Genomic DNA, 27354 nt, shown 5'->3' on the forward strand with positions numbered 1-27354 from the left:
AAATCCCATCGAGCTATGCGCTCGAGAGACTTGAACCTCAGCACTGAAATAAATAGGACATGCTGGAGGGCCAGATTCATAACCCAGAGGCTCCCTTCACTCTGGAATAAAATTAGGCAGAGTCCCTCATTGACACTCTTCAAGAGGAATCTTGATGAGTGGATGGGAGATCGTAGGTTTACCCCAGGTATCACTTCTGTGTCACTGTTAGACAGAGGCACAGTATACTAACCTCGAAAAAGGGCATAGCAAAATAAATTTAAAATGGGTGGCGAAAGCCAAACACATTCTGGCTAGGCTTATAAATGCCCTAGGGCAGATAGCCTAGTATGAACCTATGAACCTATGAACATATGAACAGAGGTACCTTGTTCCCCATTGGCCGTATGTGCTGTTAATCACCATGGCAATCACAATACTATGGTAGCATGTGCAAAGGTCACTTGTCAGTCACTTCTATGGTACAGTTGTGGAATATGTGGGTCATGTGGCAATGTCACAGCTCCCACATGTACACAGTCAACCCTCTCCCCTACACATGGACATACAACACATGTATGAGATGCAACCACATAGCCAAACTGGGGACTAAGCACTCTGAACCCAATGCTGGCATAACCTGTAAGGTGGCATGAAATACTACAGTGACTACAATACCAGACTGATGTAGACCTACACTGACAGCAATCCAAACACGTGAACATACTGGGCCATTCGTGGAGCCTCAGAATAGCATCCTGCCTGAGCAGCAGACACCTCTGCCGCTGGCACACAGGCATACGTTAAGCCGGAACACAGCACGTGCAACACATAGCACACAAATCCTGTGTGCCAAACAGTCACAGCCTGTACGGCTAGACAACACACCTGCTACAGTTGTGTTAGGTACCTTTATTGTCCGGTACAGTGAGGTCCCGCTCACCAGGCTGGACAAGGTGAAGGTCACAGTGATATGCCCGTGGGGCACTATGGTCCACCACATAACACAAGCATACAGGCCAGTCAGAGGAATGGACACATATGACTCAGTCATTGTCCATGCCACTATGGCTGACCTGTGATGTACCTCCCTGGACTACATGATAGGGCACATGGAAGGGCTCTCTGAGCATGTGGCACAGGCTGGTATGACCCTGACCTTGGTTGGCATCATACCCTCACCAGGAATGCTGACGTATTACTGAATGCTGATGAATTACTGTAGCTACAACACCCTGGCTGAAAGGTTCCTAGCATGTAGTCACTGCATTGCTATGGAACAACTTGTTACCACTTCCATAACAGGTGTAAACATGCAGCACCTGTTCACCAACAACATGTAGACTATATGCCCCAGACCAGATGTGTATCCCTCGCTGCTAGGATGATACCATATACATCTCACACTGTATATACACATACCACATGCAGCCCCCACACAGAAGACAACAGTCAAAATGTTATCCAGTGCAAATACCATGTATTCACATGTGGCAGGCGTCAGACATGGGAACTATTGAAGGTCACAGGTACATATGTGTATTTGGCACACACATACATTATCTGTGGCCATTGCCATTACTGGTTTAATCAATGTCATGCATTATTGTGAACAACAACCCACACACATGGGCATTCTGTGTGACAAAAACACACGTGGCATGTGTGGAATTCAAAGCCATAACTAACTGTGCTATGACAGTAGTGAGAGATGCAGTAGCAAAGCGTGCTATTTGCATTACTGGGAGATTTGCCCTCTTCTGCTGTACTTGTAGGATGCTGACATCATCTCTGTGTAGAGAATGGAATATGCAGCAGCTGGTGTGTTGTACTGGTTGGCAAAAGGGTCAGTTCTCTTACACATGTAACTGCACCCCCTCCCCCCACATACATCATCTGTGTCCATTGCCATTACTGGTTTAATCAATGTCATGCATTATTGTGAACAACAACACACACACATGGGCATTCTGTGTGACAAAAACACACGTGGCATGTGTGGAATTCAAAGCCATAACTAACTGTGCTATGACAGTAGTAAGAGATACAGTAGCAGAGCGTGCTATTTGCATTACTGGGAGATTTGCCCTCTTCTGCTGTACCTGTAGGGTGCTGACATCATCTCTGTGTAGAGATTGGAATATGCAGCAGCTGGTGTGTTGTACTGGTTGGCAAAAGAGTCAGTTCTCTTACACATGTAACTGCACACCCCCCCCACATACATCATCTGTGTCCATTGCCATTACTGGTTTAATCGATGTCATGCATTATTGTGAACAACAACCCACACACATGGGCATTCTGTGTGACAAAAACACACGTGGCATGTGTGGAATTCAAAGCCATAACTAACTGTGCTATGACAGTAGTGAGAGATGCAGTAGCAGAGCATGCTATTTGCATTACTGGGAGATTTGCCCTCTTCTGTTGTACTTGTAGGGTGCTGAAATCATCTCTGTGTAGAGATTGGAATATGCAGCAGCTGGTGTGTTGTACTGGTTGGCAAAAGGGTCAGTTCTCTTACACATGTAACTGCACACCCCCCACATACATCATCTGTGTCCATTGCCATTACTGGTTTAATCAATGTCATGCATTATTGTGAACAACAACCCACACACATGGGCATTCTGTGTGACAAAAACACACGTGGCATGTGTGGAATTCAAAGCCATAACTAACTGTGCTATGACAATAGTGAGAGATGCAATAGCAGAGCGTGCTATTTGCATTACTGGGAGATGTGCCCTCTTCTGCTGTACTTGTAGGGTGCTGACATAATCTCTGTGTAGAGATTGGAATATGCAGCAGCTGGTGTGTTGTACTGGTTGGCAAAAGGGTCAGTTCTCTTACACATGTAACTGCACACCCCCCCCCCCACATACATCATCTGTGACCATTGCCATTACTGGTTTAATCGATGTCCTGCATTATTGTGAACAACAACCCACACACATGGGCATTCTGTGTGACAAAAACACACATGGCATGTGTGGAATTCAAAGCCATAACTAACTGTGCTATGACAGTAGTGAGAGATGCAGTAGCAGAGCGTGCTATTTGCATTACTGGGAGATTTGTCCTCTTCTGCTGTACTTGTAGGATGCTGACATCATCTCTGTGTAGAGATTGGAATATGCAGCAGCTGGTGTGTTGTACTGGTTGTCAAAAGGATCAGTTCTCTTACACATGTAACGGCACACACCCTTGTTGGATTCAAACCCCTATCTAACTATGTTATGACACTCAAGACAGGCACATTAGCAGAGCATGCTATTCGCATTACTGGGAGGGTTCTCTTCTCCTGCTCTACTTATAGGGTGCTGACATCATCAGTGTTTAGAAAGAGGAATGTGCATCCTGTCGTGTATTCTCCTAGTTGCCAAAAGGGACATTTGTTTCATATAGAATTGCACACACACTAACCCCCATCCGCACACACTGACCATTTGCAGGATTCAAACCCCTACCTAACTATGCTATGACACTCGAAATGGATGCATTAGCAGAGTGCACCATTCACATTACTGGGAGGTTTTTCTTCTCCTGCTGTACTTATAGGGTGCTGACATCATCAGTGTTTAGAAAGAGGAATATGCATCCTGTAGTGTGTTCTCCTAGTTGCCAAAAGGGACATTTCTTTCATACATAATTGCACACACACACTAGCTCCCCTCCACACACACTAAGCATTTGCAGGATTCAAACCCCTACCTAACTATGTTATGACACTCAAGGTGGATGCATTAGCAGAGCGTGCTACTCGCATTACTTGGAGGTTTCCCTTCTCCTGCTGTACTTATAGGGTGCTGACATCATCAGTGTTTAGAAAGGGGAATGTGCATCCTGTAGTGTGTTTTCCCAGTTGCCAAAAGGGACATTTTCCTCACACAGACTTGCACACACACCAACCCCGCTCACCCACTGAGCATTTGCAGGATTCAAACCCCTACCTAACTATATTCCAAATTATTGGGCATCTGCTCTGCACCTGCAGTATTTATAGGTTGCTGACATCGTTATTTCTACAGAGGTATGTACATCTAGTACTACCTGTCAGGTGGGGGATAGCATATATATGCATTTGCAGCCACCTACTTCAGGGTCAGATATGCACATCGCACTGGTAGGTTATGTTCTATACCATGCTTCATGACCACAGGACCTGTAACACACAACACAACCAGTTCGGACCACCCCTCCCACATCCAGGACACACACTTTGCTTCCCTGGGAACAGTGCCAAGATATGCAGGTGTTCACATACGCCATTCCAGTTGTTAACGTCAGGTACAGGTATAATGTGTGTGGGAACTACTCAGGCCTCTACAACATTACCCTACAGCCAGTACAATTTGTGACTCCATGTGCTATGGCAGAACCACTCACCACAGCCACAAGGGGGAATACATATTGCATCTGACCATCTGCAACATGGGTACTCACTGTTCCACACCAGAGGTAGACCACCATTGTTGATATCTGACCATACCCACCTTTCCCTGGACATCCATATCCCATCCCCACCCCCAGGCAAGGTTGTCACTGCAAACAAAGTGTATTTATCAAAAGCAGACTTTACACTTGTGAAGACTGGGGTGGAAGACTTCAAAGGACCCATGCTGGGAGAGTATACAGGCCACTCTGCATAATCCTTGACAATTGCATTCTATGAGCATGTGGAAGGTTTGCATTGATCATGCTATCCCAAATATACCCATGACTGCTCCACAACAGGACACCTGTCAGGTGTACACCAGCCATATATGAGCTGTCCAACAGATGGAGTGAGCTAATACATTGCAGAGCAGTAGCCCACTGTCAAATAAATTGTTAAAATCAGACTGTAAAAATCATTAGGCTTTTCAAAATGACAGTCAATAACACAGGATGCTCAGGTTCAAACAATATTGCTTTACTAATGTACATTAGGAGGCAAAAAACTATACAAACACAAGTATAGAGTTTTGACTGGCTCTATACAGGAAATACCCTCAATTATATACCATTTGCAATCAGCTTTTGCCCACCTTACTGACGTGGTCAGTCACAGGGCATTTGCATCACTATAGTCCATAATACTTCATTCATAAGAAGATGCTTAGGTAATGTTTTTAAAAACTTTCCCATGAGAATAACACAGCCTTGCGAGGCACCTGGTCCATTACAATGTCTTCCTGTAGATGTTACTTTTCCAAGGTTCTTAGATTAGTTCGAAACAATGGTGGTTCTTTTCTTAATCGTTCCTTTGTCTCTCTGGTTAGCAGCTGCACATATCTCTGATAGTGTTCACAAACCATCCTTCTCGGTGGAAGGAAGAAAGATATACATGCATACATATTTATTTCTCTCTGACCCAGCAGATTATAGTTACTGAAAGACATAAGCTTGCTGAGCTGGCTACTGCCAGGGTCAGAGGTTAACCACACTGCAGCTAAGTTTCAAACAGTTACATGCAAAATCATTTCTACTGCCATATTGTTAAATAGAATCAAATGCATTACATATTATACTGTTTCTAAACTCTGCACTACATATATGTTTAAGTACATATTCTTCTAACAGTTTATATATGTCTAAGTACATATTTTTCTAGCATTCTGTATATGTTTAAGTACATATTCTTCTAACAGTTTATATATGTCTAAGTACATATTTTTCTAACATTCTCCCTCCTTTTAATGCTTTTTATTCTATTCAGAAACATAAACAATATTATTTCATTCCCTAGTCTCTTCCTCTCTGGAACTTTCAACCAGGCAAGTCATTTGTTTTATATTTCAGAAAGAATTTCATTTGGTATCAACAGGTTCAACTCCAGGTCTTGATACATAGTCTCAGTTACAGATACATCAACGAAATCTCTAACTAATCTTTTCACACAAGGTATCCTGCAACAAACACATGCTCCCAATATGAGCAAAACTACACAAATAGCTATCAAAATATTCATTAGGATTGAACCCCACCCCCCAAAAATATTCTGGAAAAAGTTCGTCAGTGGGTTTGGGCCTGGTTCTGCCATTGCTGATACTTGCTGAATTACCTCTAGGTGGTCATTGATTTCATGCTTATTATCTGGGATGTACGCACAGCATTCTTCTTTGATAAGCGCGCACGTACCACCTCTCGCCGCTAGGGTGAAGTCAAGAGCCATTCGGTTTTGTAATACAACAGTTCTCATTGCATTCAGTTCATCAGTCACAAGTTCGGGAGCAGAAAAAGTCGCATTACTCATTACTTCGAGAAGTTTCGACAATTTTCTCAATTCCCAGATCGATTTGACTGCTCCATAGGCTGGGATTATTCCAGCCCAGGATATAACACTGTCACTCAAGTCCATATGAGTCAATTTCTCTTTATCCTTTACGGATGAATGATCTTTCCAATCAGCTTCAATTTTACCCACTGGATTAGCAGGTTTCTTGACTGAGTTCCCAGTTTTTTGAGCTATATCTCTCACATTCCGTATCTTACCCAGAGGCAGTTCTGCAGTATGTCTTATTGCTGGAACCAGATAACCCAAAAAACAACTGCCGGACCAATTCTCAGGTAACCACTTATATGCTTTTTCCCACAAACAAAATAACAATTTTCTACTTTAGTACTGATGCGGGTTAACTCTGAATGAAACATTTTCCTGTCTATAACAGACAATTGTTTATACAATTCAGGATTTTTCTGTACATCTTTCAATGTTGTTTTCATTAAGCTCAAATACGAATCATAATTCGTGCTACAACTAATACTCTGATCTTTTGCTTTTATATAACATTTATAAGACACAGTTATGTTGCAATTACTCCAACCAACTTGGAGTATCATTTTGTAAAACAAACAATTCCCTTTTGTGTAACAGGTAAATACAGTGCCACTTTGTCCTGTGATCTCACAGAACCTGTATCAAAAAGTAAATTCTCCCAAGTCTCATTTATCCCCAAAGGGACAGCGGACATCAAAAGTCCTCCATATGCTGTAGGTATGGCTGTACAAACCCAACAATTTGAAATGTTCATAGTCTCTACATACACGCGTTTCATAGCTAGGTATGTGTTAAAGTTTGGATGCCAATCTGTGGCCAGTCCATCACATTTCGTTACTTTTATCTGTGTAGTTATTTGCAGGAAAACACCCAACAAAAGAAAAGTCACTACCAACATGGTTAATAAGTGTATGATCAGTAGGACAGTAAACCAATGTCTTTGGGGTTGCTTTGTACTTTTATACACTCTGCCCTTGGCCATTCTGTTTTTGTGATATATCAGCTACAAAACTTTTGTCTAACTGGAAATTCTTTACCGGCTTGCAGTGAGTCAGGTGAACCCAGGATGACCTCTCTGCAACCTTTACTGCAGTAGGCATTGCTAACAGTACTTGGTACGGACCTTCCCACTTAAGACTCGTCCAGTTTTTCTTTTTGATGACTTTTATCCACACCCAGGATCCTGGGGCTAGCACTGCGTCCGGTTTTGTCTGTTCTTTATCTGCAAAAGAGTTTAACTGAAAAACAGTCTTATTGGTTAACAATCTTTTCATGTAACTGGCTAATGAGCCATCGACCTCCAGCTCTGCAGGCATAAGAGCTTTCCACTGTGGCACATAATATGCCCTTCCAAATACTACTTCAAAGGGAGTCAAGCCCTTTACATTTGGAACTGTTCTCATGCTCAGCAATGCTAGAGGTAAACAGCAAATCCAATTCTTCTGAGTCTCACTCATCAACTTCCTTAACTTGTTTTTCAAAATCCCATTATACCTCTCCACCAGTCCTGCTGACTGTGGGTGGTAAGCACAGTGATTCCTCAAGGAAATCCCAAAAAACCTCCCAAGTTGCTGAATTGTCTGATTGACAAAATGTGTCCCATTGTCACTATAGATCCTTTCCGGTATGCCAAATCTAGGAATTATTTCCTTTACTAGGGCCTTTGCCACTGTAGCTGCATCCAGATTCCTGGTTGGAAAAGCTTCTACCCATTTTGAAAACATATCTATGATCACTAAACAGTATTTCTTTCCTTCACATTTATTCAACTCTATGAAGTCCATACAAATAGTATGGAACGGATATGGTGGTGTACGGAAACTCCCTTGCTTCGGTTTGAATGCTCCCTGTGCATGATGTTTACTGCAAATATGACATGCTGCACAAAATTTTTGTGTGTAGTTCGTAAATCCGTATGTCTGGAATATTCTGTTAACTAACTGTACCATCCCCCCTGTTGAGACATGGCTCTGCCCATGGCTCAACAAAGTCGCATATCTAAATAAATTAGATGGTAATATTGGCTTTTTTTCTTTGGAGATGTACAATCCGTCTTCAAGGATTGCTCCTCGCCTTACCCACTTCTGTTTTTCTGTTTTCGTAGTTAATGTTTGCATTGTTTTTAACATTTCTAAATCTAAGATCTCAGAGGGTTGTAATTCCTCATTCAAAAGTAAAGTTTCTGAGTCTGAGGCTGCTTGCTTCGCAGCTGCATCAGCTCGTGCATTACCTTTTGAAATCTTGTCTTGTTGCTTTGTATGAGCTGCACATTTACAAATAGCTACTTTAGTAGGTAACTGAATAGAGTCTAATAAATTCAAGATCAGTTGCGCATGATTGATCGGTTTACCAGTGGATGTTATCATTCCCCTATTCTTCCAGTGCTGCGCAAAAACATGCACTGTGGAGAAAGCATACTGACTATTAGTATATATGTTTACACATTTGTCCTTCGCTAGAGTGCAAGCTCGTGTTAAAGCTATCAATTCTGCTGCTTGAGCAGACAAGTTAGGCTGCAGGGGTTGGGCTTCTACAATCCCAACATCAGTAACCACTGCATAACCTACTAGATTTTTCCCTGTAGGACCCTTTTTACATGATCCGTCCACATAAAATGTTACCTCTGCATCAGCTAAAGGTATATCAGTAAGATCCTGTCGGGGTAAAGTTATTTGCTCCATTTCCTGTAGGCAACTGTGTGGTGTGCCATCCACAGGAGTCGGAAGCAACGTTGATGGATTTAATGTCGTACAACGTTCAATCACCATGTGAGGTTGACTCAGCAGTATGGTCATACAAGAAAGATGTCTAGCCGGAGACAAAAATGCAATTTTCTCTTGCAGTAAAATTATCGCAACTGCATGAGGCACCCTCAAGGTAAGAGGGTGAAATAATACCATTGTGGCCGAAGCCTGTACTGCCATGGCAGCTGCAACAACTGCCTGTACACAATGTGGCAACGACCGTGCCACTGGGTCCAACTGTGATGAATAGTAAGCTATGGGGCGTTGCTTATTCCCATGCTGTTGCGTCAGAACTGACGTCATATATCCCTGCTTACAATCTACAGTCTGAAAAAATCTCTTATGATAATTTGGAAGCCCCAAAACTGATGATGAAGCTATCAATTGTTTTAGCCTGCAGAAGGCTGCTTCTGCCACTGGAGTCCAATGTAGTACATCTTGTGCTGCCATAGGTGTTTTAAATATTAAATCAGCCAATGGAGCCAACTCCACAGCATAGTTTGGTATCCAACTTCGACAAAAATTAGTTGTCCCCAGGAAGGACATCATTTCCTTCTTGGTAGTTGGCTTGGGAGCTTGTAAAATTGCTACCTTTCTATCTTTATCTAATGTTCTACCCCCCTTGGATATCACATATCCCAGGTACTTGACCTGTGTTTTCCAAAGTTGCAATTTATGCTTGTTTACTTTATGTCCCTGTTCTGCTAAAAACCTCAATAATGCTATCGTATCTTCCCTACACTGTTGCTGGGTAGGGGCCGCAAGCAGGATGTTATCCACATAAAGTAGAACTTGACTGCCCCCTGGTGGAGTAAATCCCGCCAGGTTGCTAGCCATCTCCTGTGCGAATATTGTTGGACTTTCACAGTATCCCTGTGGTAGTCGAGTATAGGTGTATCTGTTACCCTGAAATGTAAAAGCAAACCAATACTGACTATTCGGATGTATAGGTATTGAAAAGAAAGCATTGCTTATATCTATCACGGTAAAATACTTCTGTTCCGGCTTCAAATCATTCAATAAAGTGTGGGTCTGGCACCGTAGGTGCCCTAGGTATTATTGCATCATTTACAGCTTGTAAATCCTGTACCATCCGCCATTCCCCGTTTGCTTTCCTAACAGGAAATAGAGGGGTATTACATGGTGAATCCAAAGATTCTACCAGTACTCCTTTCTTAAGTAATGCTGCTATTATAGGCTTAATTCCCTGCTCTGCATCTCTTCTCAAAGGGTATTGTTTCTTTTGTGGTCTAAATGCTGACTTTGGTGTGATAGTTACTGGACCTGCTGTCCGAATAAGCCCTACATCTGATTTCCCTGTTGACCAAAGAATGCTTGGTATATCACACAAAGCTTTTTCTTCCTCTTCCAGTAGGAACATTAATCAGCTGTCCTCACTTTGTTGTAAGTGTACAGCTGGACGTGCTTGCGTTAACCAATTCAGTTTTTGCTTTTGTATTCCTTGTTCTGACAACTCTAAGTCAGTTTGCCTTTTTCATCTTGTCACTTTTTTACCTAGATCTACCCATCTGGCATTTTTATGTTTGGTTAAAACAAACCAAACCACAGCTCCAGGGATAAAGCCAATAGATATCCGAAAAACCAAGTGGTAAAAATACGCTGAGATGTAAAGATCCTTCTTTTATGTTTGGTTAAACTGACATGCGGTAGCCAGTTGGACTTATACAGTCCCGTGAATTCCTGGGGTAATGAACAACTCACCACACTATTACCCTCAGTATCCCAGTACAGGGTTCATAATACTAACCTATTTGTAGGATTTCTGAACAATTTCTCCTCATATTCTTTATCAGGTCCTGGTGTACTACAATAGTACAGAGTACAATGTAACAAGTGCTGTTGATCAATGTGAAGGGAGGGTACCTTACTGATGGCTACGTTCATCAGTTCTTCGGTTACTGCCCCTGGACCAGTCGTAACTAGGTCCTGGCTGTACCAATAGTAGGCTTCACCCTCCGATCGCATCACAAAAGTATCCATTTGTCTTTGTGCCTCCATACTTTTCATGGTAGGAACTACTGCTATGCCAAAAAGCTGCATAAGGTCTCTTTCCAGTAAATTCACTGGACATTTGGCAGAAAGTACTATCTTACTTCTCTGGGTCATACCTGAAATAGGGTCAGTTATTGCTATATCATGGGAAAGTGGTTCCCTGTATAGCTGTCCGTTTGCTGCTTTCACTAATATATAATATTCAGAGTGTTCCGGTAACTTTGAAGGATGTATCAAAGTTCGTGATGCCCCTGAATCACACAAAAATTTTACTTCCCTCCCCTCCACCAGAAGTGTAACTTCCGGTTTCGTGTCCGCCAAATAGAGCTCTAAGCTCAACAAGGCTAAATCTAAAACTTCACTTTCCTCATCACCTACTTGCACTTCCTCTATTCCAACTACTGTGTTAACATTTTCTCCCTGCTCATTACTCTCTCCTGATGACTGTTGAACGTTATGACTATCATATAGTCAATCCTCATCACTCCTATCCTTCCCTTCTGTAGTCGTTTTTATTCGATCTGCAATCCCTTGCTAAATGTCCTTTCTTCCGCATTTGAAGCATTCACCTTTTCTTTTCCTCTCCTCAAAACCTCTGAATCTCTGTCAGAGCTTATTGCTCTGAGCGTTTTTCCTCCCCTTTTTACCTGACTGTACTACAAAGACTTCTGCTCCGTCTTCAGCTGTGAAGACCTGCGTCTTCTTTTTCTTACTGTTAAAGTGTCTTTCAGCATGCCTAGCATACTCCAGTAAGGCTTGTAGCCTACTCGTTCGATGATCTATCATATGCTTTGTAATAAAGCTACTGATAGGGGCAATGCAACCTTTTAAAAATGCATTTTTCAATTGTTGTTCATATGAGCTATCATTTTTCTGATTTTCGAATAGGCATACCGCTATGGTTATTAAAACATTCTAATAATCTACCAAAGTACCCATCCACAGATTCATTGTCCTGTTGTATACACTGATTAATACAGGTCCAATCTGCTCTAGGTTTCCATTTTTCAGTAATTCGGTCCGTAAGACCCTTCAACCTAGTGTCTAACTCTGCGTCACTATGTAGGAGGGGCTTGAGTTGCGCGTCACGCGCATTCCAGGTGCCACAAACCATGTGCCAGTCTGGGCCAATAATTTGTCTAATAACTTTCTCTACTTCTTCCCCATTTAAGTGGTAACTCAATCGCATACCTTGTAAATCTTGTATAAACTTTTCATGATTAATTTTCGGATGGGGAATCCCCTCTGTAGCCTTCCGGATATTTTCCGGTGTCCATGGTCTATATACTAAGAGGGTTGGGTCCAGGCCTTCCTGTCCTGCCTGAGGGTTCGGTACTTCAATTAATAGACAGATTTCCTCACTCTCTTCTAGTGAGTCCCTCACTTGAGTGTCCCTAAGTGTTTTATGTGTTCGGGATCTAGTCTCAATAGGTTCTCTTACAAATGGTTGTTTAAATGCCCCTGTTGCCTCAGGATAACGTGGGGGGGGGGACCAGCCTGCCCTCCCGCTTCATATTCTGGGTAAAGTATCGGTGGTGGCGGAGGGGGAGGGGCCGTCGCTACTACTATATTATTATCTTCTTTATCTAAGAATAATGCTTTCGCATTTTTAACCTTCTGTTCCCTTCGGTTTACTTCCTCAGTCCACCTGTGTGCTTGAGGAATACCCAACTGTCGTTGTTTTTTCGCCTGACCCTCTGCGTCAGATTTTAACTGTTTCAAAAGTTTCACTAACGAAATTTTGTCTAATTTACCATCAAATTCTTATTTCTTAACCCATTTTGCAAAATATCTCACATTATCTGCTCTCTGCAATTGCATATATTTCGCATCATCCGTCAAAGGCGGATCTCGCGATCTTTTAGTGCACTGATTTCCCATGTCTAAAAAAAGACTGTTACGTAACCCTTCTCTTGTACCACGTGGTATCTTTTTCCCTATATCCACAGTAGTGTCTAGAATGACTGTTTACTTTGCTTTGTTTTTTTCCTGATCTATGACTCAACGTACAGTACTTCAATACGTTCTCGTCCTGCTATCACAAATCTCAATAACAGTACAGTGTAACCTGGTCCCTGATCTAAAACAAAGACAAAGAGGGAAACTCTCCTTACCTGAGCCTCCCATTTATGACTGCACGTTTTCTTCTTGGGATCCAGTTTTCCGCTTTTCAGCCACAGATCAGAAAGTGGAGAGCCTCTTTACACACAACAATTCAGTCGGAGGTCTTTTCACTCAAGAAGAACCATTTGTTTTGGCAGCTTCTCCTGCGCAGATTTATTACCACCCATGCACTCTGACCTGCAGCTTACCAAGGGAATTCCAGCTTAAGAAGGACCAAAATGTCAAATAAATTGTTAAAATCAGACTGTAAAAATCATTAGGCTTTTCAAAATGACAGTCAATAACACAGGATGCTCAGGTTCAAACAATATTGCTTTACTAATGTACATTAGGAGGCAAAAAACTATACAAAAACAAGTATAGAGTTTTGACTGGCTCTATACAGGAAATACCCTCAATTATATACCATTTGCAATCAGCTTTTGCCCACCTTACTGACGTGGTCAGTCACAGGGGATTTACATCACTATAGTCCATAATACTTCATTCATAAGAAGATGCTTAGGTAATGTTTTTAAAAACTTTCCCATGAGAATAACACAGCCTTGCGAGGCACCTGGTCCATTACAATGTCTTCCTGTAGATGTTACTTTTTCCAAGGTTCTTAGATTAGTTCAGAAACAATGGTCGGTTCTTTTCTTAATATGTTCCTTTGTCTCTCTGGTTAGCAGCTGCACACTATCTCTGATAGTGTTCACAAGGCCATCCTTCTCGGTGGAAGGAAGAAATATATACATGCATACATATTTATTTCTCTCTGACCCAGCAGATTATAGTTACTGAAAGACATAAGCTTGCTGAGCTGGCTACTGCCAGGGTCAGAGGTTAACCACACTGCAGCTAAGTTTCAAACAGTTACATGCAAAATCATTTCTACTGCCATATTGTTAAATAGAATCAAATGCATTACATATTATACTGTTTCTAAACTCTGCACTACATATATGTTTAAGTACATATTCTTCTAACAGTTTATATATGTCTAAGTACATATTTTTCTAGCATTCTGTATATGTTTAAGTACATATTCTTCTAACAGTTTATATATGTCTAAGTACATATTTTTCTAACACCCACAGAGGGGGAACATCTCTGAGCAGTACTGGCATGACACTTTAATCCCTCATAATCATCACGACAAAGTGTTGACAGTGAAATTGTCCAGACAATGCAGATAAGGCTCCCCTCAGTCTGTTATTGACGCCCACTTACTGTTAGAGGTCTTCACCAACCCTCTTCCAGCACACACCAACAACATGGATGTGGCTTAGCAAATTCAACCCCTGGGATCTCCACTGTGTCCCTGCTTGACAGAGGCACAGCACACTAGCCTCACACGGTGCCTTATGTGACCTACTTTACAGTGGCACAGTAGCCTTCTGTACTGGGGAGGCAGACGCCAAGCACACTCTGGCTAAGCTGTCATTCCCTAGGGCAAACAGCCTAGTGTTGACCTCTACACTCATATGTTTAATTGTCAGATGCACAATATTTGTTGCTGATAGACTGTTTGCAGGTCTTTATTGCCATAGCATTCCCTGTTTCTATGAACAACTTGTGTATCTGTGGAAGATGTTTGAATATGAGAGGGATCCACTATATCACGTATGTCTCTGTAGTCATTTAACTGTGTGCACTGGGCAGATTGCTGTAATGTGGTTGGTTCCTGGAATTACATGTACAAATACCGGATATGTGTGGCCAACTGCTAAACTGAGATTTGGCCGAAGTGTGTGAGCATGCCCAGTTCAGGCTTTCCATGGCATGTTGTCTGACATATGTCTCATTTATCAAAGTGTGCAAGCATGCCCAGTGTGAGCTTTCTATATGTTGAACTCTGCAGCCCACCACATTTGTGGATGAGTGTGAACTTCAACAATATCTCACGTTTATGGTTGTGTGTCATGTTGTGTAGTTACTGTCCAACTGCTTTGTGTCTGAACACAACAGGGATTATACTGTGCCTGCAGGGTTTGCATGGGATACTTTACATACAGTTGTCAACATCCTTTCATACTGACCTAACACTGTAGTACTGTATAGTGTACTGGTTCAGTACTTTCACTGTGGTGGACAGTATCCTGGGCTTTAGTCCTATCACTGCTTTACATTTTCATAGTGAGCACAACAGCCTGGTTAGGGGCCAGTTGTGCACATTTGACCATGTTGCATTATGTTCAGATATGAACTACTTAAACCAGGCTTGTCCAACATTGGTAGTGTATTCCACAACATAGGTGTACATTGGCAAACACTAGCGATGTGCCCTAGGCCATTTCTAATGCTAGTCGGAGAGTGTGTTTGTCCTTCGACACACATTGTAAGTGGAGTTTGCCATGACATATGTCATGGTTAGTATACTATGCCTCCGTCTACCCGTGACATAACAGTGATACCCAGGGTAAACCTACTATCTCCCATCCACTCATCAAGATTCCTCTTGAGGAGAGTCGATGATTGACTCTCTGGCTAACCTGTACTGGGAGTTTACTCAAGAGTGGGGGTGGCTTCTGTGTTATGGATCATTCAGTACAGCTTGTCCTATGTACGTCAGTGCTGGGGTTCAGGTCTCTCATGTGCATAGCTCACTGCCATTCAGATTGTACAAGATGCAGCATGTTCATTGATTCCAGCTTGGACATGGCTTTATACATCAGGCACAGCTTGCCTCTGGGTGGGCAGTATGGCAGTGTGTGGAGCTGCAGTTTGTTTAATCAGGCAACACATGGCATCTGTTCAAGCTCTTTGATACTCCTGGTGAGGTACATTTGGGGACTTTACAGTTGATGGAGGTGTCTGCTGAGGTACATCCCACATGGGCTATTGTAGTCAATTGTAATGCTGATGAAGGATGACTGCAGAGCCACAATGACCTCCCCTTATGTAGATCTTACAACCTTCATGAGTAGGTGGGTATATGGTATGTTTCTGTAACCACTACAGCCACATGCTTGTCCAATGCAGGATATCTATCAACTTGTGTCCCCAGGTCTCGCATTACATGTTAAGTACTTAATTTGTTAACACCTATGTGGTAATTGGTGGGAACTTACTGTATATCCACAGGGGTTGACTATACACTTTTCTGCAATTAGCTTGCTGGCATGGCTATGGCACCAGTTGTCTGTTTCTATGTGGCCCTTTTGTGGGATGCTTGTGTCAGCTGGAGGGTCAGATATGGTGGCCAGTTTGTAGTCCTCTGCAAACATGTTCAGACACAGTCCTTCCATGTTGGCCTGTACCTATGTGACATATATACCAAATGAGGGAGGTCCCAGGACCAAGCCTTGTGGGATGCCAGTTATTTCTGGTTTGTAGTCTGACATGGCTGCAGCATGTCTGACCATGTCAGTTCTGTCCTTGGTCTGGTTTGCAACCCCTCTACTGACACAGGGGTTTATATTTAAGCTGGTGAGCTTATCTATAATGAACACGTGGGGTATTGTATGGAAGATTTTGCAAGGTCCAGCTACGCTGTGTGGACCACATTGCTCTCATCAATGACCTTAATGACTGTTTCAAATGAGTCAAACATGTTTAAGGGGCAGGATCTGCACTTAAGAAAGCCACACTGGGTAGGGTCCGGTGTCAGTAGGTCCCCAATATCTTTATGTCAGCGGTACATGCTGATCCTTTCCATAGCTGTGCAGGCCAAGCTTGTCAGGATTCTGGGGTGGTAGTTTGCAGTATCCATTCAGGCAACACCTTTGTTGAGAAGGACCACTGTTGTTGTACACTGCTCTTTGGGTACATATCCTGTGGTAAGGCTGACATTGAGCAGTAGTGTGATTTGGCATTCCATTCTTCTTGGAGTCCATGTTGGACTCAGCCCAGGACACCATCTGCTGTGTGTTTTGCTTTGTAGATGCTGGCTGTTACCTCAGCATCTGCAATGTCAGGGGGCCAGCAGTCTGCTGGGATAGACATTTTGCATTCTGGGGGGGGGGGGGTTGCACTGCACCTGTCAGGTTGGATGTTGGCAATATGTGTGTGTGTTTGGTATGTTGTTTGTAATATTTGAGTGATTCAGAGCATATCTGTGAATTCCCAACAAGGTTCCTACCATCAGTTAAGAAAGCCTTGTGATTATCCTTAGTGTCCTGTACAATTTGTATCTTCATAGGTTCATAGGTTCATACTAGGCTATCCACCCTAGGGCATTTATAAGCCTAGCCAGAGTGTGTGTGGCTTTCACCACCTTGCTATGTGAATATTGTGACCATTTATGATTTACTTTACTGTGCCTCTGTCTGGACGTGACACAGTGAAGACCCCCAGTGTACATCTACGATCATCCATCCACTTGGCAAGATTCCTGTTGAAGAGTGTCAGTGACAGGCTCTGCCTAACATGGAGTGGGATTCTGTTCCAGGGTGTAGGGAGCCTCTGGGTTATGTATCTGTCCCTCCAGCACATCCTATTTCATTATGTGTTGAGGTTGACATCTCTCACTCTCACAGTTCCGATGGCTTTGGGTTTTCTGGGGTGGAGCATGTCCATTACTCCTGTGTTGGACATGGCCTTGTACAACAGGCATACAATGCCCCTGTGTAGGCAGTATGTGACTGCATTCAGCTGGGGTGTCTACAGCCAGGCAGCATATGACATATATTTGAGACCCTTTATCCTCTTGGTGAGGTATCTTTGAGGTCTTTCTAATGGCTGCAGGTGTCGGGTAAGGTACATCCCAAATGAGGCATTGTACTAGATTATGGGTCTGATAAGAGAACAGTATAGGGGCACAATGACCTCTGTTGACGTAGATGTGAATCCTTTCATGATATGGTGTCCAATATAGACAGCCTTCCTAGCCACATTGGCAATGTGAGTGTCACATAACAGGTTACTGTCCACTTGTGTCCCTAGGTCCCTGATTACTCCTAAAAACCAATGTAGAACACCAAACTGGTAACTGAAAATAAAGTCCACGAACTGCGAACCTAGTGTTGATTATAATTTTAATTCAAATTGAACTGATAGTGACACAAGTCAAAAAATCCAATAAAATCAAGCACTTTTACCCAGGCTCTCCCAGGCTTTATCAAGACAATAATCCCTGATTACTCCGATCATACATAATGGTTTACCACCTATGTGGTAATTTGTGAGTACCTTGTTTGGTATTTGGTGAGACATTCATACTGTCCAGTGTCTTCAGGATGGCTGGGTGGGGTTCCTCTGTGTGAGAGTGTGGTCTGTAGCATGCTACAGACTGTACAGCAGTTTTGCCTATGGTTAGTTGCACATGGGTGGTCTCCGATGCTTTGTGCATTGTCAGTTACCTGGTCGTATGGGTGTCTGTGCTGAATATGGATACTCCCTCTCCTTTTATGTTTTGGTCCAGGTTTTGGGGCCATAACGCATGATATGAGGTATAACCTGGTAGTGCTGGTGTGCTGGCAGGAGGCTTGCTGCAGGTTTCTGTCACTGCACGGACATCAATGTTCTCCATACTGGGGAGGGCCTCAGGAGCATGCATATTGAGATTTACACATCTGCCATTGGTCAGCATTACCCTTATGTTTCTTTCCACTTATGTTTTCTAGGGTGGTGGGTTAGTCTTTTCAGCCTTGCCTACGAAAGGCTCTATGGAGGTGGCAAAAGCCTTATCCAATATCCATATGCCCAGGCGTAACAGGTGCGAGCCACCCCTGGAACAGCAGCGTGGCTTGTCAAGCATGACATCCCAAGCAGACAGACATTGGATCCCCTTGGAATGACACCAGTAATTGTGCCACTTGTTAAAGCTGATCATTCTGTGTTTGTACTGTGGCATCATTCTTTGTGAGGGTAGGACGCTGCAAACGGTCAGTGTCATACCGGCCTGGACTACATAATCGGAGAGCTCATCTATGTCTCTTTTCATGTAGTCCGGGGAGGTACATCTCAGGTCATTCACGCCAGCATGGACAATGACTGCATCATATTTCTACTTGCTTTGGGGTGACCTGCATATTTGTGTTATGTGGAATATTGTATCAGCCTATAAGCAGCTTACTGTACCCTTTCCCTTATTCAGTCTGGTGAGCGGGACAGCAGTGTGTCTGACTATGGAGTCACCTATTACATCTGTATCAGGCATGTTGTTTCTCCTTCTGGCCTGTGACTGTTTGGCACACCAGCTTTGTGTACTATGTGCTGCATGTGCTATGTTTGGAGGTTGTGTTTGCTTGGGTGTCTGCTTTGGAGGCCTCTGTTGGTGTGGTGTGTTTGTAATTAGGGCCTCCGGGAATGTTTTTCTGTGTTTATGTCTTTGGTTTGCAGTTGTGATAGGTCTATGTGGGACTGGGTTTGTGGTGTGTTTGGTTACCTTCTCCTCCTGACTAGTTTTAACAGTACTGAGTTGAGGGAGCTCAGCCTCCGGTTTGGATAATTGGTTGCATCTCTCACATATATTTGTATTTCTTGGTAGGAGTTCAGGGTTATCTGTGTACTTGGGGCAGGTGTAACATTGCCTCAAGATTCACAGATTCAACTTGTTGTAGCTGGCCTTAGTGGATTGTATGTGTGGACATATTTTATTGCCATACTACTGATCAGTGATTACTTCCCTTTTTATGTTTGCTCTATCATATAGTAGCTTCCTCATTCTCTTGCATGGTTTGGTAATGGCTGGAGTCCACCATGCCAGATGCCTGCGTGTATGGCATTGTGTCTTAGTTTTATTTGGGATTGCATAATCCAAGCATTCCTGGCAGTGTTCATGGAATGCCTGTATAACAGGTTCTGAGGTGTGGCCCATATTTTGCACCTGCACAGGGCCTTTAATGGATTCCACATCAGTTTGGAGGAGTGCAACGTTTGCTTTACACATGTTTTTCACTGTGGTTTTCTGGCCAGGGACTGTGGTCAGGATGTGTATATCCAGTGTGATTACTCTATGGTCTGGTCTTACCAGTGAGGGATACACTTCTCATCTTGCCATCCAGTACCCATGTTGCTGATTATCACATCCAGTATGCTTACCCCTCTTGTGGGAGTGGTTTGTTGTTCCTGGGCATTTTGGTTTATGGATTCTAGGAACTTTTGTCCTACAGTGTTGGAGCTAGTATAATGCTCCCAGTCTATGTCTGGGTATTTTCAGTCACACAATATAATGTGGTTTGGAGGGCTTGATATATTCATGTATTCCAACACAGGCCAGGTGCAGTTCCTGGTGTTAGGATGGTAGTCTGTAGCAGGCTATAAACTGGCAGGCAGTTTTAGCCACTGTTACTTGACCATGGCTAGTCCATGCTGCTTCTTGTTGTGGTACCAACATGGGGGTGTGGTTATCCTTGACAATTATTGCTAGTCACCCTCCTTTTGTAGCTTGTTCCATGTTTTGAGGCTGTACAGCACAGTATGAGGTGTAACCTGGTAGTGTTAGGGTGCTGTTGTGAGCCTTGACCCAATTTTCTGTTACAGGACAGATATCAACATTCTCCATACTGGGGGAGTTTAGACTGCATGAATCTTGCTGTTTAGACCTCTGGCATTGGGTAGCATTACATCTAGGTTCTTATCCCTTGTGATACCTATGGAGGTGGGTTTGTGTTTTGAGCCTTACCTATTCAGGGCACACTGTGGGTAACAACAGCCTTTGCCAGTATCCATAAGGCCTGGACTGATAGGTGCACGCCACCCCTAGCAGGTGGAGCATCATGTCATGCTCAGCATGTCATCGCAGGCTGGCACACATTGGATCCCCTTTGACTAACTGCAATACTTCAGCCATTTATTGCAATTGATCATCTCATCGTCATATTGTGGCATCATGCTTGGTGAGGGTAGGATGTTAGTCAGGGTCATCAAGTGTGCATATACTACATGTTGTTACATTGCTGAACACATGGCATTCATGCCTCAGGTGGTGCTGCAGGGCTGCCTCTGTCGGATGCACATACTACACTCCCTGTACATGTTTGAGACCGGGTTATGTCATTTTAGGCATCCCTGTTATTATATGAGTGGGTCAGAGAGGGGTATCATTCCCAGGGTTCCTACTGAGCCAGTGTATGTGCTATGCGTTGCCTCTTTGCCAAGTCCAGGGCATACTGGGCATGCCTCCTTCTGCCTACTGGGGCAGGCTGAGGTTGTTCCTCCTCCGAGTCACGCTCTGCCTGTGATGGCCTTGGCAATGGTGGGGGGCTGTTTGGCATGGCCCTATGCTGGTCCTGCTGCAGCTGTTTTTGCAAGATCATATTATGTAGCATAGCACATACCATGACAATTTGGGTACATGTAGTTGATGAGTACTGCAAGGCTCCACCAGATGTGTCCAGACACCGGAACCGTGACTTGAGCAGCCCAAACACATGCTCTATTACATTACGTGTTTGTGCGTGTGCCTCATTATGGTGTTCCTGTTCAGGTGTGTGTGCATTTCTGATGGGTGTTATCAGCCACGGCTCCAGTTCATAATCTGCATCCCCCACTAGGTGTCCATGTGGGATGTCCCCATTGGCAAATGTCTGGTACAGCTGCGTCAAATGCCAGATATGGGAATCATGGTAGCTCCCAGGGCAGCCAGCACACACATTCATTATTATGCCCTGGGCATCACACACAACCTGGCAGTTGATGGAGGGGAAGCCCTTGTGGTTAATGTAGGCCCTACCCCGCTCACCGGTTGGTGCTTTGATGCGTATGTGCGTGCAGTCTATTGCACCCACTACCTCAGGGTATTCTGCTATTTGCTGGAAGAGATGCATATTGCTGGCCAAGACCTCACGGGCATTGGGGAAATATACATGATCACCGACATGTGCTGACATGGCATCCAGGAACTGGTGCAGTACCCTGGAGGTTGATGCCTGTGATATCCCCATCATATCACCAGTTGGTCTCTGGAAGGTACCTGTTGCTAGTATTCTTAGGCCAACACATACCTTGGTTTCCACTGGGATGGGTTCCCCTCTGTTGGTTCTGTGTGTGAGGCATGGCCTGCACAGCTCGACAATTTGCTGCATGAGGTCTCTGTCCACTCTATAGTGCTCTACTATCTCCAGCTCATGTAACCCGTAGTGGGTGACCCTGGGCCTGTGCACTCTTCTCCGTCTCCTCACTGTGGGTTGTCTGGCACCATTTGCATTGTCACCACCCTCAGCAAGTAGCCTATGTCTCCTTATTACAGCTATGGCAGCCCCTAGCATTTCTGCTCTGAGTTCAGTTTTTTCAGTTTTCACTTCTAATAGCTTACTCCTGTCTTGCAGTGTCTCTTGAGAGAAACATCCTGCACTGCTGTTTGCAGAGTTTTAAGTGCTTGGCTGAGCTACTATTCTGCCTGTGTAATTGCCTGCTTCTAATTGTTTTCACCTGCTAGCTCCAGCAGTATTCCCTGCTAGCTTCCTACTAATTCTGTTGCTTCCTTTTTCCTTTCTGTTTCCTCAGGGGGGAGCAATGCGCATACCAGCAGAAACACGCTCACAGTGGCTTACACGTGCGCACACAGGCTTACACAGTTCAGAATCTGCTTATTCAGGGTAAAACACGTGCACATCACCGCAAACAGTCTTACAAGTCTGCCAACAGGCTCCCACATGCTCAGTTTGCCTTACACGCGCGCACACTACCGCAAACAGTCTTACAAGTCTGCCAACAGGCTCCCACATGCTCAGTCTGCCTTACACGCTCGCACACTGTCCTACTCGCACTTCATGGTGCGCACACGTGTGCATGCACGCCCAGCAAGAAACTTTGGTGTAGGCAACAGTGTACACCTTCCATTTCTTGACTTTCCCAGACTTATCTTGTGGCACTCCTCTTTCCATGATATGTGTCTGACATCTGTCATGTAACACTGACCTCCAATGAACTGCATTTCTTTCTACCATTCTCCCCTGTGATGTCACCTATCTCCAACTCTATTCCTCCCCCTTATGTATCTCTTACACTACTCAGAATGTGCTCATTTGCTATGTGACAGTGGAATTCAGTATCCTAACACTCATTTACATCAGATTGCCTACTAATGCTTAGTTACATGTCTTAGACTCAGCTTCCCCCCTTAGCAACCACTAAACGGTGGCCATGTTGTTTTTGGTCTGCTGGTCCCTGCATTGTAAATCTATGTATTGCATAAAACCCACATTTGTGGGTTTATAACCTTCATTTTTATGTTTTATACAGCGCAGCCCGTTTGTGCGGGCCTGCGCTGCATTTAAACATCGGCGATCGCCGAAAAAAATATATTTATTTCTTATATTTGCATCGGGGTACCTTGCCAATGGCCACATATTTGGCCATTGGCATGCTGCCTGACACATATGCACCCTTTATTTGGAGCTGACATGGCTCCATTGTGTTTTTTGCAGAAACGTACTCAGTTGTCAACTGAGTACATTTCTGCAGCTAAAACGGCTCTTACACGGGCTGCTTTGGGCTTCCTGGATCGCTAATCTACCTCATTTGCATGCCTTTCGGCTGCAAGTGAGGTGATTAGCATATCCACGCCCACTCTGTGTAAGAGACGTTTTAGCTGGTCTCTTACACTGGATTTAGGGCTGTTCCTGGATCACGAAGGCTGCATGGAGTCTTACACTACTCTTAGACTCCGTGCAAGCCTTCGTGAATCCTGCCCAATGTCTCTAAGCTGATTGCAAATGGTATAATGGAAAAAGCTTATTTTCTAATTTTTGATTTACTTATGACTGGTCTCATAGATGAGAATCTTTTTAAGTATTTTAATGTTGAGCAACCCCTTGTTCCTACTGTATGTGGTCTACCGAAAATCCACAAGAATTTAGTTTTACCACCCATGCACCCCATAGTTTCAGGTAGAGGGTGGTGCACAGAACCTTTGTCAATTTTTATAGAGAATACCTTGTATCCCCTATTGGAACAATGTGATAGTGCTTTGAAGGACAGTAAAACCTTTTTGAAAAGACTTTATGTTAAAATGCTGGATGTTGGTAGGGATTATATTTTTGTTACGTTAGATATTGAGTCTTTATTTTCTAGAATCCCCAATGACTGGGGAATAGATAGTATTAGCTCATTCCTGGTTCAGAATAATTGTTTTACAAGAGACATGGTCACACTTATTTGCTCTTTACTTGATATTGTGTTGGAAAATATTGTCTGCATTTTTGAACGTGAGTTTTTTTCTACAGACAGTTGGTGTGGCTATGGGCACTGCTTGTGCAAATAGTGACGCCAACCTAGCACTTGTACAATGGGAAAAGACTTTTTAATTAACATGTGAGAATATTTATTTTGATTGTATCCATTGGTGCATTCGTATTGTGGACAATATTTTTTTGTTATGGTAAGGGACTATGGAACAACTAGAAAGCTTTATTGAATTCTTACATCAAACGACTAGTTTCTTCAGATTCACATACAAATAATCTCCTGACAATATAGACTTTTTGGATGTGCAACAAACAGGTCTGATCTAGTTAACCTTACTACTAGTATTTACAGAAAACCTATATGGAAAAATGTTCTTTTACTTAAAATAAGCATGCACCCTAGACATGTCTCCCATAATGTTTTGAAGGGCCAAGTGTATAGATTGCTACACTTACACAATGATGATCAAACTGCACATATAGCCCTAGAATTATTGAAAAAGGAATTTCTGGAGAGGGACTATACTGGTCCTGAGCTAGATGCATGCATCTCAGAAGCCTGACACAGAGGGAACGTAGGTGTAAACTTCACTTTGAGGCTGGTCAGACCAGTAATGACCCAGATGTGTTGACAGTGGCTGACAGAGATATTTTTAGGGTTTCACTGCAATATTCTAGTGACATCAGCACTTTTTGTGATATTATTAAGGATAATTGGAAACTTTTGAATTGTGTACCAGAACTCAGAGGGACGATTGGTGAGACACCTCATTTTTCTTTTAGGAATAACAAGTCCTTGAAGAAGCATCTTTGTTATAGATTTTCCCCTGTTAATAATAGGATTGAGTCTACTAGGACTGGTACCTTTCCCTGTAGGAATTGTTCAGCTTGTAAATATATTTGTACCCTTCAAACATACACACATCCTGATATAGGTTTTACCATTAATGTTAGTTATTATGTTGATTGTAAAACAGCTAACATTGCTTACTTTGCCTCCTGTCAGCTATGCCATGTTTTCTACATAGGCAAGACTAATAGATCCCTTAAAGAAAGGGTTTTAGAGCAAACATTGCTTACTTTGCCTCCTGTCAGCTATGCCATGTTTTCTACATAGGCAAGACTAATAGATCCCTTAAAGAAAGGGTTTTAGAGCACTAAAGGGACATTAGGAATAAAAAATAAAGTAATGCTCTGGCATTACATACTTTAGAAAATGGGGTAACACATGTTTTTAAATTTTTTGTACTTCAGGTTTTAGATTTAGATTTGAGGGGCAGTGACCTACCCAATCGTACAGAAGAAGCAGAACAGAAATGGATACTGCTTCTTAATACAGAGAGACCTCCAGGTCTCAATGGTGTTTTTACTTTAAAACCTTTCTTGAAGGCACGCCCTCTGAAACATTAGTATAGTCTCTGTTTTAATTAGGGGCTGAGCTTTTATTGGTTTGATTGTTTCTTTGTAATCCTATTTAATTGTTTTTTTTTGCTGTATAGAGAATGTCTGGTGAAGCGGTGTGATAACTGTGAAAGTGCTTACTTCATTTTATCTTGTTCTCTTGTGTATTAAAAGTTGGTTTAGTTTAAGCCTTGCAGGCTCAGTACTTTTTATTTATTTTCATTTACTTGTTTTTTATTGTACCTTTCCGAGTTGTGTTGTTGTTTATTTTTACTATACTTCCTTAATGGAGTCTGCATGTCCTCTCCTCGTTCATGTAGATTTTCTCCAGGTACTACAATTTCCTCTCACATCCTGAAAATATATGGCAAATAGACTGTCAACTCTACCATTGATGTGTGAGTAATGTTTGTGTGTGTGTGTGTGTGTGTGTGTGTGTGTGTGTGTGTGTGTGTGTGTGTGTGTGTGTGTGTGTGTGTGTGCGTGTGTGCATGTGTGTGTACGTGTATGTGTGCGTGTGTGTGTGTGCGCGCATGTGTGTGTGCGATGTGAAAGAAAGGCCTGACAATTTTTTCCTGTTCCTTTCCTGCCTAGTAAACTCTTTGGATGGCAACAACTCTTCATGGGGTCACAGTAGTAATCAAATGTGTCTTGTTAGCAATGGCTGGATCAAGTGTTAAAATGTTACTGCATTTTGTTAACGCTTCAGTACATAAATATTTCTATCCTTTAATCAAAAGTCAGTTAATGTGGCAAAGTAAAAAAATGTGATAGGTACATGGAATAAAAAGATACTGAAACAGTTTTGAACATACAACAGGTTCTAGATGTTAATCAAAATGTAGTTAATGTTCTAAAGTATAACAACTTGTGAGTTTTGTATGGTGAATAAGGAGAATTACTGAGACAGTGAAAAATTCAGTCATTTGTAGACTGTCTTTATATATCATATTTCATATACCACATGGCAAGGGGTTATTATGCAGACACAGGGAAAAAAGTAGCATGACAAGCTTATAATCTGATTTCTCATACATAACAATCTCTTGCCATGCTCTGTGCAGAAATAATTTTAGAATTAATAAGTGTTTTGTTATCTGGGGAGTTGTGGCTTCTGTTGAAACAGATGTTCTGGAATCAGATAAATTCTGACACTGTTTAAAAAATATACTTTTTCTAAATTTTCTGTAGAAAGTAGAAAGGTAGATGTATTATTTCTGTGCAAAAATCAGGAATTAGCATTTTCTCTGACTAATGGCTGTATCTGTTGCAAGTATATTAAGTAGTATGGGTTAAATATTTTCACACAAATGTTTTTAAACAATCTTCTTACCAAGATTTTGTGCATTTGCAGTGGAAGTGAGAAACCCAGATAACTGAATGATACGACTTCTCATTAATCAGAAATATCTAAATATGTACCTGCATTTAAGCTTTAATTTTTCATAAGTGCACTGACTGTGGCAGTATCAGGGAGACTACATATAAAACTATGAATGTGTTGAATGTAATACGTGCACTGAGCGGCATGATATCTTAGTGGTTAAGATTCCAAATTCACAATTTCAGAATCCGGGGATCACTCCTAAGCTATTTGTAATGTATATATGGAGTTTACAGGTTTTTCCTCCAATTTGTAGTGGGTTTTCATTGGTACTCCTTTGTTTTTTCCAAACAAACATTTTGTCAGACTGAATAATCTAAACTAATATAAGTTGCACTGTGTTTACTTTGTGCTCCTGGCCAAACCAAAAAGCTGCATAAAGCACTATTTTTT

Source organism: Protopterus annectens, chromosome 3.part1 (genome assembly GCF_019279795.1).
Source record: "Protopterus annectens isolate FY-2018-M chromosome 3.part1, PAN1.0, whole genome shotgun sequence".
NCBI lineage: Eukaryota > Metazoa > Chordata > Ceratodontiformes > Protopteridae > Protopterus > Protopterus annectens.